A 20,249-nucleotide genomic window follows, 5' to 3' on the forward strand; every position below is an offset into this window, starting at 1 on the left:
AGAATTAGAATGAAAAGAACAGAATTTGAATGAAAATAACAGAACCAGAATGAAAACTGAAGAAGTACAATGAAAACAACAGAATTTGAATGAAAACAACGGAATTTAAATAAAAACAACACAATTTGAGTGAAAGCAACGGAATTAGAATGAAAACAACGGAATTTAAATAAAAACAACACAATTTGAATGAAAGCAACGGAATTAGAATGACAACAACAGAAGTAGAATGAAAAGAACAGAATTCCAATGAAAACAACGGAATTAGAATGAAAACAACAGAATTTGAATGAAAAGAACAGAATTAGAATTAAAAGAACAGAATTTGAATGAAAATAACGGAATTAGAACAAAAACAACAGAATTAGAATGAAATTAACAGAATTTGAGAACAAACAACAGAATTTGAATGAAAAGAACAGAATTTAAAAACAAACAACAGCATTTGAATGAAAAGAACAGGATTTTGAATCAAAACAACGGAATTTGAATGAAAAGAACAGAATTAGAACAAATGGAACAGAATTTGAATGAAAACAACGGAATTTGAATGAAAAGGAAGAGAATTTGAATAAAAGGAACAGAATTTGAATGACAAAAACAGAATTAGAACGAAAACTAAAGAAGTAGAATGAAAAGAACAGAATTAGAATGAAAACAACGGAATTAGAATGAAAAGATCAGAATTTGAATGACAAAAACAGAATTAGAATGAAAACTAAAGAAGAAGAATGAAAAGATCAGAATTTGAATGAAAACAACAGAATTAGAATGAAAAGAACAGAATTTGAATGAAAATAACAGAACCAGAATGAAAACTGAAGAAGTACAATGAAAACAACAGAATTTGAATGAAAACAACGGAATTTAAATAAAAACAACACAATTTGAATGAAAGCAACGGAATTAGAATGACAACAACAGAAGTAGAATGAAAAGAACAGAATTCCAATGAAAACAACGGAATTAGAATGAAAACAACAGAATTTGAATGAAAAGAACAGAATTAGAATTAAAAGAACAGAATTTGAATGAAAATAACGGAATTAGAACAAAAACAACAGAATTAGAATGAAATTAACAGAATTTGAGAACAAACAACAGAATTTGAATGAAAACAACGGAATTAGAATGAAAACAACGGAATTTGAATGAAAACAACGGAATTAGAATGAAAACAACGGAATTTGAATGAAAACAACGGAATTTGAATGACAAAAACAGAATTAGAATGAAAACTAAAGAAGTAGAATGAAAAGAACAGAATTTGAATGAAAACAACAGAATTTAAAAACAAACAACAGCATTTGAATGAAAAAAACAGGATTTTGAATGAAAACAACGGAATTTGAATGAAAACAACGGAATTTGAATGAAAACAACGGATGTAAAATGAAAAGAACAAAATTTGAATGAAAAGAAGAGAATTAGAATGAAAGCAACGGAATTACAATGAAAAGAACAGAATTTGAATGAAAAGAACAGAATTTGAATGAAAACAACAGAATTTGAATGAAAAGAACAGAATTAGAACAAATGGAACAGAATTTGAATGAAAACAACGGAATTTGAATGAAAAGGAAGAGAATTTGAATAAAAGGAACAGAATTTGAATGAAAACAATGGAATTTTAACGGAAAGAACAGCATTTAAATGAAAAGAACAGAATTTGAATAAAAGCAACGGAATTAGAATGAAAAGATCAGAATTTGAATGACAAAAACAGAATTAGAATGAAAACTAAAGAAGTAGAATGAAAAGAACAGAATTAGAATGAAAAGAACAGAATTAGAATGAAAACAACAGAATTAGAATGAAAAGAACAGAATTTGAATGAAAATAACAGAACCAGAATGAAAACTGAAGAAGTACAATGAAAACAACAGAATTTGAATGAAAACAACGGAATTTAAATAAAAACAACACAATTTGAGTGAAAGCAACGGAATTAGAATGAAAACAACGGAATTTAAATAAAAACAACACAATTTGAATGAAAGCAACGGAATTAGAATGACAACAACAGAAGTAGAATGAAAAGAACAGAATTCCAATGAAAACAACGGAATTAGAATGAAAACAACAGAATTTGAATGAAAAGAACAGAATTAGAATTAAAAGAACAGAATTTGAATGAAAATAACGGAATTAGAACAAAAACAACAGAATTAGAATGAAATTAACAGAATTTGAGAACAAACAACAGAATTTGAATGAAAACAACGGAATTAGAATGAAAACAACGGAATTTGAATGAAAACAACGGAATTAGAATGAAAACAACGGAATTTGAATGAAAACAACGGAATTTGAATGACAAAAACAGAATTAGAATGAAAACTAAAGAAGTAGAATGAAAACAACAGAATTTGAATGAAAACAACAGAATTTAAAAACAAACAACAGCATTTGAATGAAAAGAACAGGATTTTGAATGAAAACAACGGAATTTGAATGAAAACAACGGAATTTGAATGAAAACAACGGATGTAGAATGAAAAGAACAAAATTTGAATGAAAAGAAGAGAATTAGAATGAAAGCAACGGAATTACAATGAAAAGAACAGAATTTGAATGAAAAGAACAGAATTTGAATGAAAACAAGAGAATTTGAATGAAAACAACAGAATTTAAAAACAAACAACAGCATTTGAATGAAAAGAACAGGATTTTGAATCAAAACAACGGAATTTGAATGAAAAGAACAGAATTAGAACAAATGGAACAGAATTTGAATGAAAACAACGGAATTTGAATGAAAAGGAAGAGAATTTGAATAAAAGGAACAGAATTTGAATGAAAACAATGGAATTTTAAAGGAAAGAACAGCATTTAAATGAAAAGAACAGAATTTGAATGAAAGCAACGGAATTAGAATGAAAAGATCAGAATTTGAATGAAAACAATGGAATTTAAATAAAAACAACACAATTTGAATGAAAACAACGGAATTAGAATGAAAACAACGGAATTTAAATAAAAACAACACAATTTGAATGAAAGCAACGGAATTAGAATGACAACAACAGAAGTAGAATGAAAAGAACAGAATTCCAATGAAAACAACGGAATTAGAATGAAAACAACAGAATTAGAATGAAAAAAACAGAATTAGAATTAAAAGAACAGAATTTGAATGAAAACAACGGAATTAGAATGAAAACAACGGAATTTAAATAAAAACAACACAATTTGAATGAAAGCAACGGAATTAGAATGACAACAACAGAAGTAGAATGAAAAGAACAGAATTCCAATGAAAACAACGGAATTAGAATGAAAACAACAGAATTAGAATGAAAACTAAAGAAGTAGAATGAAAAGAACAGAATAAGAATGAAAACAACAGAATTAGAATGAAAAGAACAGAATTTGAATGAAAATAACAGAACCAGAATGAAAACTGAAGAAGTACAATGAAAACAACAGAATTTGAATGAAAACAACGGAATTTAAATAAAAACAACACAATTTGAATGAAAGCAACAGAATTCCAATGAAAACAACGGAATTAGAATGAAAACAACAGAATTAGAATGAAAAGAACAGAATTAGAATTAAAAGAACAGAATTTGAATGAAAATAATGGAATTAGAACAAAAACAACAGAATTAGAATGAAATTAACAGAATTTGAGAACAAACAACAGAATTTGAATGAAAACAACGGAATTAGAATGAAAACAACGGAATTTGAATGAAAACAACGGAATTAGAATGAAAACAACGGAATTAGAATGACAACAACAGAAATAGAATGAAAAGAAGAGAATTTGAATGAAAACAACAGAATTTAAAAACAAACAACAGCATTTGAATGAAAAGAACAGCATTTGAATGAAACCAACGGAATTTGAATGAAAACAACGGAATTTGAATAAAAACAACACAATTTGAATGAAAACAACGGAATTTAAATAAAAACAACAGCATTTGAATGAAAAGAACAGCATTTGAATGAAAACAACGGAATTTGAATGAAAACAACGGAATTTGAATGAAAACAACGGAATTTGAATGAAAACAACGGATGTACAATGAAAAGAACAAAATTTGAATTACAAGAAGAGAATTAGAATGAAAGCAACGGAATTACAATGAAAAGAACAGAATTTGAATGAAAAGAACAGAATTTGAATGAAAACAACAGAATTTAAAAACAAACAACAGCATTTGAATGAAAAGTACAGGATTTTGAATCAAAACAACGGAATTTGAATGAAAAGAACAGAATTAGAACAAATGGAACAGAATTTGAATAAAAGCAACGGAATTAGAATGAAAAGATCAGAATTTGAATGACAAAAACAGAATTAGAAAGAAAACTAAAGAAGTAGAATGAAAAGATCAGAATTTGAATGAAAACAACAGAATTAGAATGAAAAGAACAGAATTTGAATGAAAATAACAGAACCAGAATGAAAACTGAAGAAGTACAATGAAAACAACAGAATTTGAATGAAAACAATGGAATTTAAATAAAAACAACACAATTTGAATGAAAGCAACGGAATTAGAATGAAAACAACGGAATTTAAATAAAAACAACACAATTTGAATGAAAGCAACGGAATTAGAATGAAAACAACGGAATTTAAATAAAAACAACACAATTTGAATGAAAGCAACGGAATTAGAATGACAACAACAGAAGTAGAATGAAAAGAACAGAATTCCAATGAAAACAACGGAATTAGAATGAAAACAACAGAATTTGAATGAAAAGAACAGAATTAGAATTAAAAGAACAGAATTTGAATGAAAATAACGGAATTAGAACAAAAACAACAGAATTAGAATGAAATTAACAGAATTTGAGAACAAACAACAGAATTTGAATGAAAACAACGGAATTAGAATGAAAACAACGGAATTTGAATGAAAACAACGGAATTTGAATGACAAAAACAGAATTAGAATGAAAACTAAAGAAGTAGAATGAAAAGAACAGAATTTGAATGAAAACAACAGAATTTAAAAACAAACAACAGCATTTGAATGAAAAGAACAGGATTTTGAATGAAAACAACGGAATTTGAATGAAAACAACGGATGTAGAATGAAAAGAACAAAATTTGAATGAAAAGAAGAGAATTAGAATGAAAGCAACGGAATTACAATGAAAAGAACAGAATTTGAATGAAAACAACAGAATTTGAATGAAAACAGAATTTGAATGAAAACAACAGAATTTAAAAACAAACAACAGCATTTGAATGAAAAGAACAGGATTTTGAATCAAAACAACGGAATTTGAATGAAAAGAACAGAATTAGAACAAATGGAACAGAATTTGAATGAAAACAACGGAATTTGAATGAAAAGGAAGAGAATTTGAATAAAAGGAACAGAATTTGAATGAAAACAATGGAATTTTAAAGGAAAGAACAGCATTTAAATGAAAAGAACAGAATTTGAATGAAAGCAACGGAATTAGAATGAAAAGATCAGAATTTGAATGAAAACAATGGAATTTAAATAAAAACAACACAATTTGAATGAAAACAACGGAATTAGAATGAAAACAACGGAATTTAAATAAAAACAACACAATTTGAATGAAAGCAACGGAATTAGAATGACAACAACAGAAGTAGAATGAAAAGAACAGAATTCCAATGAAAACAACGGAATTAGAATGAAAACAACAGAATTAGAATGAAAACAACAGAATTAGAATTAAAAGAACAGAATTTGAATGAAAACAACGGAATTAGAACAAAAACAACAAAATTAGAATGAAATTAACAGAATTTGAGAACAAACAACAGAATTTGAATGAAAACAACGGAATTAGAATGAAAACAACGGAATTAGAATGAAAAGAACGGAATTTGAAAACAAACAATGGAATTTGAATGACAAAAACAGAATTAGAATGAAAACTAAAGAAGTAGAATGAAAAGAAGAGAATTTGAATGAAAAGAACGGAATTTGAATGAAAAGGAAGAGAATTTGAATAAAAGGAACAGAATTTGAATGAAAACAATGGAATTTTAACGGAAAGAACAGCATTTAAATGAAAAGAACAGAATTTGAATAAAAGCAACGGAATTAGAATGAAAAGATCAGAATTTGAATGACAAAAACAGAATTAGAACGAAAACTAAAGAAGTAGAATGAAAAGAACAGAATTAGAATGAAAACAACGGAATTAGAATGAAAAGATCAGAATTTGAATGACAAAAACAGAATTAGAATGAAAACTAAAGAAGAAGAATGAAAAGATCAGAATTTGAATGAAAACAACAGAATTAGAATGAAAAGAACAGAATTTGAATGAAAATAACAGAACCACAATGAAAACTGAAGAAGTACAATGAAAACAACAGAATTTGAATGAAAACAACGGAATTTAAATAAAAACAACACAATTTGAATGAAAGCAACGGAATTAGAATGACAACAACAGAAGTAGAATGAAAAGAACAGAATTCCAATGAAAACAACGGAATTAGAATGAAAACAACAGAATTTGAATGAAAAGAACAGAATTAGAATTAAAAGAACAGAATTTGAATGAAAATAACGGAATTAGAACAAAAACAACAGAATTAGAATGAAATTAACAGAATTTGAGAACAAACAACAGAATTTGAATGAAAACAACGGAATTAGAATGAAAACAACGGAATTTGAATGAAAACAACGGAATTAGAATGAAAACAACGGAATTTGAATGAAAACAACGGAATTTGAATGACAAAAACAGAATTAGAATGAAAACTAAAGAAGTAGAATGAAAAGAACAGAATTTGAATGAAAACAACAGAATTTAAAAACAAACAACAGCATTTGAATGAAAAAAACAGGATTTTGAATGAAAACAACGGAATTTGAATGAAAACAACGGAATTTGAATGAAAACAACGGATGTAGAATGAAAAGAACAAAATTTGAATGAAAAGAAGAGAATTAGAATGAAAGCAACGGAATTACAATGAAAAGAACAGAATTTGAATGAAAAGAACAGAATTTGAATGAAAACAACAGAATTTGAATGAAAAGAACAGAATTAGAACAAATGGAACAGAATTTGAATGAAAACAACGGAATTTGAATGAAAAGGAAGAGAATTTGAATAAAAGGAACAGAATTTGAATGAAAACAATGGAATTTTAACGGAAAGAACAGCATTTAAATGAAAAGAACAGAATTTGAATAAAAGCAACGGAATTAGAATGAAAAGATCAGAATTTGAATGACAAAAACAGAATTAGAATGAAAACTAAAGAAGTAGAATGAAAAGAACAGAATTAGAATGAAAAGAACAGAATTAGAATGAAAAGAACAGAATTTGAATGAAAAGAACAGAATTTGAATGAAAATAACGGAATTTAAATAAAAACAACACAATTTGAGTGAAAGCAACGGAATTAGAATGAAAACAACGGAATTTAAATAAAAACAACACAATTTGAATGAAAGCAACGGAATTAGAATGACAACAACAGAAGTAGAATGAAAAGAACAGAATTCCAATGAAAACAACGGAATTAGAATGAAAACAACAGAATTTGAATGAAAAGAACAGAATTAGAATTAAAAGAACAGAATTTGAATGAAAATAACGGAATTAGAACAAAAACAACAGAATTAGAATGAAATTAACAGAATTTGAGAACAAACAACAGAATTTGAATGAAAACAACGGAATTAGAATGAAAACAACGGAATTTGAATGAAAACAACGGAATTAGAATGAAAACAACGGAATTTGAATGAAAACAACGGAATTTGAATGACAAAAACAGAATTAGAATGAAAACTAAAGAAGTAGAATGAAAAGAACAGAATTTGAATGAAAACAACAGAATTTAAAAACAAACAACAGCATTTGAATGAAAAGAACAGGATTTTGAATGAAAACAACGGAATTTGAATGAAAACAACGGAATTTGAATGAAAACAACGGATGTAGAATGAAAAGAACAAAATTTGAATGAAAAGAAGAGAATTAGAATGAAAGCAACGGAATTACAATGAAAAGAACAGAATTTGAATGAAAAGAACAGAATTTGAATGAAAACAAGAGAATTTGAATGAAAACAAGAGAATTTGAATGAAAACAACAGAATTTAAAAACAAACAACAGCATTTGAATGAAAAGAACAGGATTTTGAATCAAAACAACGGAATTTGAATGAAAAGAACAGAATTAGAACAAATGGAACAGAATTTGAATGAAAACAACGGAATTTGAATGAAAAGGAAGAGAATTTGAATAAAAGGAACAGAATTTGAATGAAAACAATGGAATTTTAAAGGAAAGAACAGCATTTAAATGAAAAGAACAGAATTTGAATGAAAGCAACGGAATTAGAATGAAAAGATCAGAATTTGAATGAAAACAATGGAATTTAAATAAAAACAACACAATTTGAATGAAAACAACGGAATTAGAATGAAAACAACGGAATTTAAATAAAAACAACACAATTTGAATGAAAGCAACGGAATTAGAATGACAACAACAGAAGTAGAATGAAAAGAACAGAATTCCAATGAAAACAACGGAATTAGAATGAAAACAACAGAATTAGAATGAAAACAACAGAATTAGAATTAAAAGAACAGAATTTGAATGAAAACAACGGAATTAGAACAAAAACAACAAAATTAGAATGAAATTAACAGAATTTGAGAACAAACAACAGAATTTGAATGAAAACAACGGAATTAGAATTAAAAACAACGGAATTAGAATGAAAAGAACGGAATTTGAAAACAAACAATGGAATTTGAATGACAAAAACAGAATTAGAATGAAAACTAAAGAAGTAGAATGAAAAGAAGAGAATTTCAATGAAAAGAACAGAATTTAAATAAAAACAAGACAATTTGAATGAAAGCAACGGAATTGGAATGACAACAACAGAATTAGAATTAAAAGAACAGAATTTGAATGAAAACAACGGAATTAGAACAAAAACAACAAAATTAGAATGAAATTAACAGAATTTGAGAACAAACAACAGAATTTGAATGAAAACAACGGAATTAGAATGAAAACAACGGAATTAGAATGAAAAGAACGGAATTTGAAAACAAACGATGGAATTTGAATGACAAAAACAGAATTAGAATGAAAACTAAAGAAGTAGAATGAAAAGAAGAGAATTTGAATGAAAACAACAGAATTTAAAAATAAACAACAGCATTTGAATGAAAAGAACAGGATTTTGAATGAAAACAACGGAATTTGAATGAAAACAACGGAATTTGAATGAAAATAACGGATGTAGAATGAAAAGAACAAAATTTGAATGAAAAGAAGAGAATTAGAATGAAAGCAACGGAATTACAATGAAAAGAACAGAATTTGAATGAAAACAACAGAATTTGAATGAAAACAACAGAATTTAAAAACAAACAACAACATTTGAATGAAAAGAACAGCATTTTGAATGAAAACAACGGAATTTGAATGAAAAGAACAGAATTAGAACAAATGGAACAGAATTTGAATGAAAACAACGGAATTTGAATGAAAAGGAAGAGAATTTGAATAAAAGGAACAGAATTTGAATGAAAACAATGGAATTTTAACGGAAAGAACAGCATTTAAATGAAAAGAACAGAATTTGAATAAAAGCAACGGAATTAGAATGAAAAGATCAGAATTTGAATGACAAAAACAGAATTAGAATGAAAACTAAAGAAGTAGAATGAAAAGAACAGAATTAGAATGAAAACAACAGAATTAGAATGAAAAGAACAGAATTTGAATGAAAATAACAGAACCAGAATGAAAACTGAAGAAGTACAATGAAAACAACAGAATTTGAATGAAAACAACGGAATTTAAATAAAAACAACACAATTTGAATGACAGCAACGGAATTAGAATGAAAACAACGGAATTTAAATAAAAACAACACAATTTGAATGAAAAGAATAGAATTAGAATTAAAAGAACAGAATTTGAAAGAAAATAACGGAATTAGAACAAAAACAACAGAATTAGAATGAAATTAACAGAATTTGAGAACAAACAACAGAATTTGAATGAAAACAACGGAATTAGAATGAAAACAACGGAATTTGAATGAAAACAACGGAATTAGAATGAAAACAATGGAATTTGAATGAAAACAACGGAATTTGAATGACAAAAACAGAATTAGAATGAAAACTAAAGAAGTAGAATGAAAAGAACAGAATTTGAATGAAAACAACAGAATTTAAAAACAAACAACAGCATTTGAATGAAAAAAACAGGATTTTGAATGAAAACAACGGAATTTGAATGAAAACAACGGAATTTGAATGAAAACAACGGATGTAGAATGAAAAGAACAAAATTTGAATGAAAAGAAGAGAATTAGAATGAAAGCAACGGAATTACAATGAAAAGAACAGAATTTGAATGAAAAGAACAGAATTTGAATGAAAACAACAGAATTTGAATGAAAAGAACAGAATTAGAACAAATGGAACAGAATTTGAATGAAAACAACGGAATTTAAATAAAAACAACACAATTTGAATGAAAGCAACGGAATTAGAATGACAACAAAAGAAGTAGAATGAAAACAACGGAATTTGAATGAAAACAACGGAATTTGAATGAAAACAACGGATGTACAATGAAAAGAACAAAATTTGAATTACAAGAAGAGAATTAGAATGAAAGCAACGGAATTACAATGAAAAGAACAGAATTTGAATGAAAAGAACAGAATTTGAATGAAAACAACAGAATTTAAAAACAAACAACAGCATTTGAATGAAAAGTACAGGATTTTGAATCAAAACAACGGAATTTGAATGAAAAGAACAGAATTAGAACAAATGGAACAGAATTTGAATAAAAGCAACGGAATTAGAATGAAAAGATCAGAATTTGAATGACAAAAACAGAATTAGAAAGAAAACTAAAGAAGTAGAATGAAAAGATCAGAATTTGAATGAAAACAACAGAATTAGAATGAAAAGAACAGAATTTGAATGAAAATAACAGAACCAGAATGAAAACTGAAGAAGTACAATGAAAACAACAGAATTTGAATGAAAACAATGGAATTTAAATAAAAACAACACAATTTGAATGAAAGCAACGGAATTAGAATGAAAACAACGGAATTTAAATAAAAACAACACAATTTGAATGAAAGCAACGGAATTAGAATGAAAACAACGGAATTTAAATAAAAACAACACAATTTGAATGAAAGCAACGGAATTAGAATGACAACAACAGAAGTAGAATGAAAAGAACAGAATTCCAATGAAAACAACGGAATTAGAATGAAAACAACAGAATTTGAATGAAAAGAACAGAATTAGAATTAAAAGAACAGAATTTGAATGAAAATAACGGAATTAGAACAAAAACAACAGAGTTAGAATGAAATTAACAGAATTTGAGAACAAACAACAGAATTTGAATGAAAACAACGGAATTAGAATGAAAACAACGGAATTTGAATGAAAACAACGGAATTTGAATGACAAAAACAGAATTAGAATGAAAACTAAAGAAGTAGAATGAAAAGAACAGAATTTGAATGAAAACAACAGAATTTAAAAACAAACAACAGCATTTGAATGAAAAGAACAGGATTTTGAATGAAAACAACGGAATTTGAATGAAAACAACGGAATTTGAATGAAAACAACGGATGTAGAATGAAAAGAACAAAATTTGAATGAAAAGAAGAGAATTAGAATGAAAGCAACGGAATTACAATGAAAAGAACAGAATTTGAATGAAAACAACAGAATTTGAATGAAAACAACAGAATTTAAAAACAAACAACAGCATTTGAATGAAAAGAACAGGATTTTGAATCAAAACAACGGAATTTGAATGAAAAGAACAGAATTAGAACAAATGGAACAGAATTTGAATGAAAACAACGGAATTTGAATGAAAAGGAAGAGAATTTGAATAAAAGGAACAGAATTTGAATGAAAACAATGGAATTTTAAAGGAAAGAACAGCATTTAAATGAAAAGAACAGAATTTGAATGAAAGCAACGGAATTAGAATGAAAAGATCAGAATTTGAATGAAAACAATGGAATTTAAATAAAAACAACACAATTTGAATGAAAACAACGGAATTAGAATGAAAACAACGGAATTTAAATAAAAACAACACAATTTGAATGAAAGCAACGGAATTAGAATGACAACAACAGAAGTAGAATGAAAAGAACAGAATTCCAATGAAAACAACGGAATTAGAATGAAAACAACAGAATTAGAATGAAAACAACAGAATTAGAATTAAAAGAACAGAATTTGAATGAAAACAACGGAATTAGAACAAAAACAACAAAATTAGAATGAAATTAACAGAATTTGAGAACAAACAACAGAATTTGAATGAAAACAACGGAATTAGAATGAAAACAACGGAATTAGAATGAAAAGAACGGAATTTGAAAACAAACAATGGAATTTGAATGACAAAAACAGAATTAGAATGAAAACTAAAGAAGTAGAATGAAAAGAAGAGAATTTGAATGAAAAGAACGGAATTTGAATGAAAAGGAAGAGAATTTGAATAAAAGGAACAGAATTTGAATGAAAACAATGGAATTTTAACGGAAAGAACAGCATTTAAATGAAAAGAACAGAATTTGAATAAAAGCAACGGAATTAGAATGAAAAGATCAGAATTTGAATGACAAAAACAGAATTAGAACGAAAACTAAAGAAGTAGAATGAAAAGAACAGAATTAGAATGAAAACAACGGAATTAGAATGAAAAGATCAGAATTTGAATGACAAAAACAGAATTAGAATGAAAACTAAAGAAGAAGAATGAAAAGATCAGAATTTGAATGAAAACAACAGAATTAGAATGAAAAGAACAGAATTTGAATGAAAATAACAGAACCAGAATGAAAACTGAAGAAGTACAATGAAAACAACAGAATTTGAATGAAAACAACGGAATTTAAATAAAAACAACACAATTTGAATGAAAGCAACGGAATTAGAATGACAACAACAGAAGTAGAATGAAAAGAACAGAATTCCAATGAAAACAACGGAATTAGAATGAAAACAACGGAATTTGAATGAAAACAACGGAATTTGAATGACAAAAACAGAATTAGAATGAAAACTAAAGAAGTAGAATGAAAAGAACAGAATTTGAATGAAAACAACAGAATTTAAAAACAAACAACAGCATTTGAATGAAAAGAACAGGATTTTGAATGAAAACAACGGAATTTGAATGAAAACAACGGAATTTGAATGAAAACAACGGATGTAGAATGAAAAGAACAAAATTTGAATGAAAAGAAGAGAATTAGAATGAAAGCAACGGAATTACAATGAAAAGAACAGAATTTGAATGAAAACAACAGAATTTGAATGAAAACAACAGAATTTAAAAACAAACAACAGCATTTGAATGAAAAGAACAGGATTTTGAATCAAAACAACGGAATTTGAATGAAAAGAACAGAATTAGAACAAATGGAACAGAATTTGAATGAAAACAACGGAATTTGAATGAAAAGGAAGAGAATTTGAATAAAAGGAACAGAATTTGAATGAAAACAATGGAATTTTAAAGGAAAGAACAGCATTTAAATGAAAAGAACAGAATTTGAATGAAAGCAACGGAATTAGAATGAAAAGATCAGAATTTGAATGAAAACAATGGAATTTAAATAAAAACAACACAATTTGAATGAAAACAACGGAATTAGAATGAAAACAACGGAATTTAAATAAAAACAACACAATTTGAATGAAAGCAACGGAATTAGAATGACAACAACAGAAGTAGAATGAAAAGAACAGAATTCCAATGAAAACAACGGAATTAGAATGAAAACAACAGAATTAGAATGAAAACAACAGAATTAGAATTAAAAGAACAGAATTTGAATGAAAACAACGGAATTAGAACAAAAACAACAAAATTAGAATGAAATTAACAGAATTTGAGAACAAACAACAGAATTTGAATGAAAACAACGGAATTAGAATGAAAACAACGGAATTAGAATGAAAAGAACGGAATTTGAAAACAAACAATGGAATTTGAATGACAAAAACAGAATTAGAATGAAAACTAAAGAAGTAGAATGAAAAGAAGAGAATTTGAATGAAAAGAACGGAATTTGAATGAAAAGGAAGAGAATTTGAATAAAAGGAACAGAATTTGAATGAAAACAATGGAATTTTAACGGAAAGAACAGCATTTAAATGAAAAGAACAGAATTTGAATAAAAGCAACGGAATTAGAATGAAAAGATCAGAATTTGAATGACAAAAACAGAATTAGAACGAAAACTAAAGAAGTAGAATGAAAAGAACAGAATTAGAATGAAAACAACGGAATTAGAATGAAAAGATCAGAATTTGAATGACAAAAACAGAATTAGAATGAAAACTAAAGAAGAAGAATGAAAAGATCAGAATTTGAATGAAAACAACAGAATTAGAATGAAAAGAACAGAATTTGAATGAAAATAACAGAACCAGAATGAAAACTGAAGAAGTACAATGAAAACAACAGAATTTGAATGAAAACAACGGAATTTAAATAAAAACAACACAATTTGAATGAAAGCAACGGAATTAGAATGACAACAACAGAAGTAGAATGAAAAGAACAGAATTCCAATGAAAACAACGGAATTAGAATGAAAACAACAGAATTTGAATGAAAAGAACAGAATTAGAATTAAAAGAACAGAATTTGAATGAAAATAACGGAATTAGAACAAAAACAACAGAATTAGAATGAAATTAACAGAATTTGAGAACAAACAACAGAATTTGAATGAAAACAACGGAATTAGAATGAAAACAACGGAATTTGAATGAAAACAACGGAATTAGAATGAAAACAACGGAATTTGAATGAAAACAACGGAATTTGAATGACAAAAACAGAATTAGAATGAAAACTAAAGAAGTAGAATGAAAAGAACAGAATTTGAATGAAAACAACAGAATTTAAAAACAAACAACAGCATTTGAATGAAAAAAACAGGATTTTGAATGAAAACAACGGAATTTGAATGAAAACAACGGAATTTGAATGAAAACAACGGATGTAGAATGAAAAGAACAAAATTTGAATGAAAAGAAGAGAATTAGAATGAAAGCAACGGAATTACAATGAAAAGAACAGAATTTGAATGAAAAGAACAGAATTTGAATGAAAACAACAGAATTTGAATGAAAAGAACAGAATTAGAACAAATGGAACAGAATTTGAATGAAAACAACGGAATTTGAATGAAAAGGAAGAGAATTTGAATAAAAGGAACAGAATTTGAATGAAAACAATGGAATTTTAACGGAAAGAACAGCATTTAAATGAAAAGAACAGAATTTGAATAAAAGCAACGGAATTAGAATGAAAAGATCAGAATTTGAATGACAAAAACAGAATTAGAATGAAAACTAAAGAAGTAGAATGAAAAGAACAGAATTAGAATGAAAAGAACAGAATTAGAATGAAAACAACAGAATTAGAATGAAAAGAACAGAATTTGAATGAAAATAACAGAACCAGAATGAAAACTGAAGAAGTACAATGAAAACAACAGAATTTGAATGAAAACAACGGAATTTAAATAAAAACAACACAATTTGAGTGAAAGCAACGGAATTAGAATGAAAACAACGGAATTTAAATAAAAACAACACAATTTGAATGAAAGCAACGGAATTAGAATGACAACAACAGAAGTAGAATGAAAAGAACAGAATTCCAATGAAAACAACGGAATTAGAATGAAAACAACAGAATTTGAATGAAAAGAACAGAATTAGAATTAAAAGAACAGAATTTGAATGAAAATAACGGAATTAGAACAAAAACAACAGAATTAGAATGAAATTAACAGAATTTGAGAACAAACAACAGAATTTGAATGAAAAGAACAGAATTTAAAAACAAACAACAGCATTTGAATGAAAAGAACAGGATTTTGAATCAAAACAACGGAATTTGAATGAAAAGAACAGAATTAGAACAAATGGAACAGAATTTGAATGAAAACAACGGAATTTGAATGAAAAGGAAGAGAATTTGAATAAAAGGAACAGAATTTGAATGACAAAAACAGAATTAGAACGAAAACTAAAGAAGTAGAATGAAAAGAACAGAATTAGAATGAAAACAACGGAATTAGAATGAAAAGATCAGAATTTGAATGACAAAAACAGAATTAGAATGAAAACTAAAGAAGAAGAATGAAAAGATCAGAATTTGAATGAAAACAACAGAATTAGAATGAAAAGAACAGAATTTGAATGAAAATAACAGAACCAGAATGAAAACTGAAGAAGTACAATGAAAACAACAGAATTTGAATGAAAACAACGGAATTTAAATAAAAACAACACAATTTGAATGAAAGCAACGGAATTAGAATGACAACAACAGAAGTAGAATGAAAAGAACAGAATTCCAATGAAAACAACAGAATTAGAATGAAAACAACAGAATTTGAATGAAAAGAACAGAATTAGAATTAAAAGAACAGAATTTGAATGAAAATAACGGAATTAGAACAAAAACAACAGAATTAGAATGAAATTAACAGAATTTGAGAACAAACAACAGAATTTGAATGAAAACAACGGAATTAGAATGAAAACAACGGAATTTGAATGAAAACAACGGAATTAGAATGAAAACAACGGAATTTGAATGAAAACAACGGAATTTGAATGACAAAAACAGAATTAGAATGAAAACTAAAGAAGTAGAATGAAAAGAACAGAATTTGAATGAAAACAACAGAATTTAAAAACAAACAACAGCATTTGAATGAAAAAAACAGGATTTTGAATGAAAACAACGGAATTTGAATGAAAACAACGGAATTTGAATGAAAACAACGGATGTAGAATGAAAAGAACAAAATTTGAATGAAAAGAAGAGAATTAGAATGAAAGCAACGGAATTACAATGAAAAGAACAGAATTTGAATGAAAAGAACAGAATTTGAATGAAAACAACAGAATTTGAATGAAAAGAACAGAATTAGAACAAATGGAACAGAATTTGAATGAAAACAACGGAATTTGAATGAAAAGGAAGAGAATTTGAATAAAAGGAACAGAATTTGAATGAAAACAATGGAATTTTAACGGAAAGAACAGCATTTAAATGAAAAGAACAGAATTTGAATAAAAGCAACGGAATTAGAATGAAAAGATCAGAATTTGAATGACAAAAACAGAATTAGAATGAAAACTAAAGAAGTAGAATGAAAAGAACAGAATTAGAATGAAAAGAACAGAATTAGAATGAAAACAACAGAATTAGAATGAAAAGAACAGAATTTGAATGAAAATAACAGAACCAGAATGAAAACTGAAGAAGTACAATGAAAACAACAGAATTTGAATGAAAACAACGGAATTTAAATAAAAACAACACAATTTGAGTGAAAGCAACGGAATTAGAATGAAAACAACGGAATTTAAATAAAAACAACACAATTTGAATGAAAGCAACGGAATTAGAATGACAACAACAGAAGTAGAATGAAAAGAACAGAATTCCAATGAAAACAACGGAATTAGAATGAAAACAACAGAATTTGAATGAAAAGAACAGAATTAGAATTAAAAGAACAGAATTTGAATGAAAATAACGGAATTAGAACAAAAACAACAGAATTAGAATGAAATTAACAGAATTTGAGAACAAACAACAGAATTTGAATGAAAACAACGGAATTAGAATGAAAACAACGGAATTTGAATGAAAACAACGGAATTAGAATGAAAACAACGGAATTTGAATGAAAACAACGGAATTTGAATGACAAAAACAGAATTAGAATGAAAACTAAAGAAGTAGAATGAAAACAACAGAATTTGAATGAAAACAACAGAATTTAAAAACAAACAACAGCATTTGAATGAAAAGAACAGGATTTTGAATGAAAACAACGGAATTTGAATGAAAACAACGGAATTTGAATGAAAACAACGGATGTAGAATGAAAAGAACAAAATTTGAATGAAAAGAAGAGAATTAGAATGAAAGCAACGGAATTACAATGAAAAGAACAGAATTTGAATGAAAAGAACAGAATTTGAATGAAAACAAGAGAATTTGAATGAAAACAACAGAATTTAAAAACAAACAACAGCATTTGAATGAAAAGAACAGGATTTTGAATCAAAACAACGGAATTTGAATGAAAAGAACAGAATTAGAACAAATGGAACAGAATTTGAATGAAAACAACGGAATTTGAATGAAAAGGAAGAGAATTTGAATAAAAGGAACAGAATTTGAATGAAAACAATGGAATTTTAAAGGAAAGAACAGCATTTAAATGAAAAGAACAGAATTTGAATGAAAGCAACGGAATTAGAATGAAAAGAACAGAATTTGAATGAAAACAATGGAATTTAAATAAAAACAACACAATTTGAATGAAAACAACGGAATTAGAATGAAAACAACGGAATTTAAATAAAAACAACACAATTTGAATGAAAGCAACGGAATTAGAATGACAACAACAGAAGTAGAATGAAAAGAACAGAATTCCAATGAAAACAACGGAATTAGAATGAAAACAACAGAATTAGAATGAAAAAAACAGAATTAGAATTAAAAGAACAGAATTTGAATGAAAACAACGGAATTAGAATGAAAACAACGGAATTTAAATAAAAACAACACAATTTGAATGAAAGCAACGGAATTAGAATGACAACAACAGAAGTAGAATGAAAAGAACAGAATTCCAATGAAAACAACGGAATTAGAATGAAAACAACAGAATTAGAATGAAAACTAAAGAAGTAGAATGAAAAGAACAGAATAAGAATGAAAACAACAGAATTAGAATGAAAAGAACAGAATTTGAATGAAAATAACAGAACCAGAATGAAAACTGAAGAAGTACAATGAAAACAACAGAATTTGAATGAAAACAACGGAATTTAAATAAAAACAACACAATTTGAATGAAAGCAACAGAATTCCAATGAAAACAACGGAATTAGAATGAAAACAACAGAATTAGAATGAAAAGAACAGAATTAGAATTAAAAGAACAGAATTTGAATGAAAATAATGGAATTAGAACAAAAACAACAGAATTAGAATGAAATTAACAGAATTTGAGAACAAACAACAGAATTTGAATGAAAACAACGGAATTAGAATGAAAACAACGGAATTTGAATGAAAACAACGGAATTAGAATGAAAACAACGGAATTAGAATGAAAACAACGGAATTAGAATGACAACAACAGAAATAGAATGAAAAGAAGAGAATTTGAATGAAAACAACAGAATTTAAAAACAAACAACAGCATTTGAATGAAAAGAACAGCATTTGAATGAAACCAACGGAATTTGAATGAAAACAACGGAATTTGAATAAAAACAACACAATTTGAATGAAAACAACGGAATTTAAATAAAAACAACAGCATTTGAATGAAAAGAACAGCATTTGAATGAAAACAACGGAATTTGAATGAAAACAACGGAATTTGAATGAAAACAACGGAATTTGAATGAAAACAACGGATGTACAATGAAAAGAACAAAATTTGAATTACAAGAAGAGAATTAGAATGAAAGCAACGGAATTACAATGAAAAGAACAGAATTTGAATGAAAAGAACAGAATTTGAATGAAAACAACAGAATTTAAAAACAAACAACAGCATTTGAATGAAAAGTACAGGATTTTGAATCAAAACAACGGAATTTGAATGAAAAGAACAGAATTAGAACAAATGGAACAGAATTTGAATAAAAGCAACGGAATTAGAATGAAAAGATCAGAATTTGAATGACAAAAACAGAATTAGAAAGAAAACTAAAGAAGTAGAATGAAAAGATCAGAATTTGAATGAAAACAACAGAATTAGAATGAAAAGAACAGAATTTGAATGAAAATAACAGAACCAGAATGAAAACTGAAGAAGTACAATGAAAACAACAGAATTTGAATGAAAACAATGGAATTTAAATAAAAACAACACAATTTGAATGAAAGCAACGGAATTAGAATGAAAACAACGGAATTTAAATAAAAACAACACAATTTGAATGAAAGCAACGGAATTAGAATGAAAACAACGGAATTTAAATAAAAACAACACAATTTGAATGAAAGCAACGGAATTAGAATGACAACAACAGAAGTAGAATGAAAAGAACAGAATTCCAATGAAAACAACGGAATTAGAATGAAAACAACAGAATTTGAATGAAAAGAACAGAATTAGAATTAAAAGAACAGAATTTGAATGAAAATAACGGAATTAGAAC

This window comes from Pelmatolapia mariae, linkage group LG23 (genome assembly GCF_036321145.2).
Source record: "Pelmatolapia mariae isolate MD_Pm_ZW linkage group LG23, Pm_UMD_F_2, whole genome shotgun sequence".
NCBI lineage: Eukaryota > Metazoa > Chordata > Actinopteri > Cichliformes > Cichlidae > Pelmatolapia > Pelmatolapia mariae.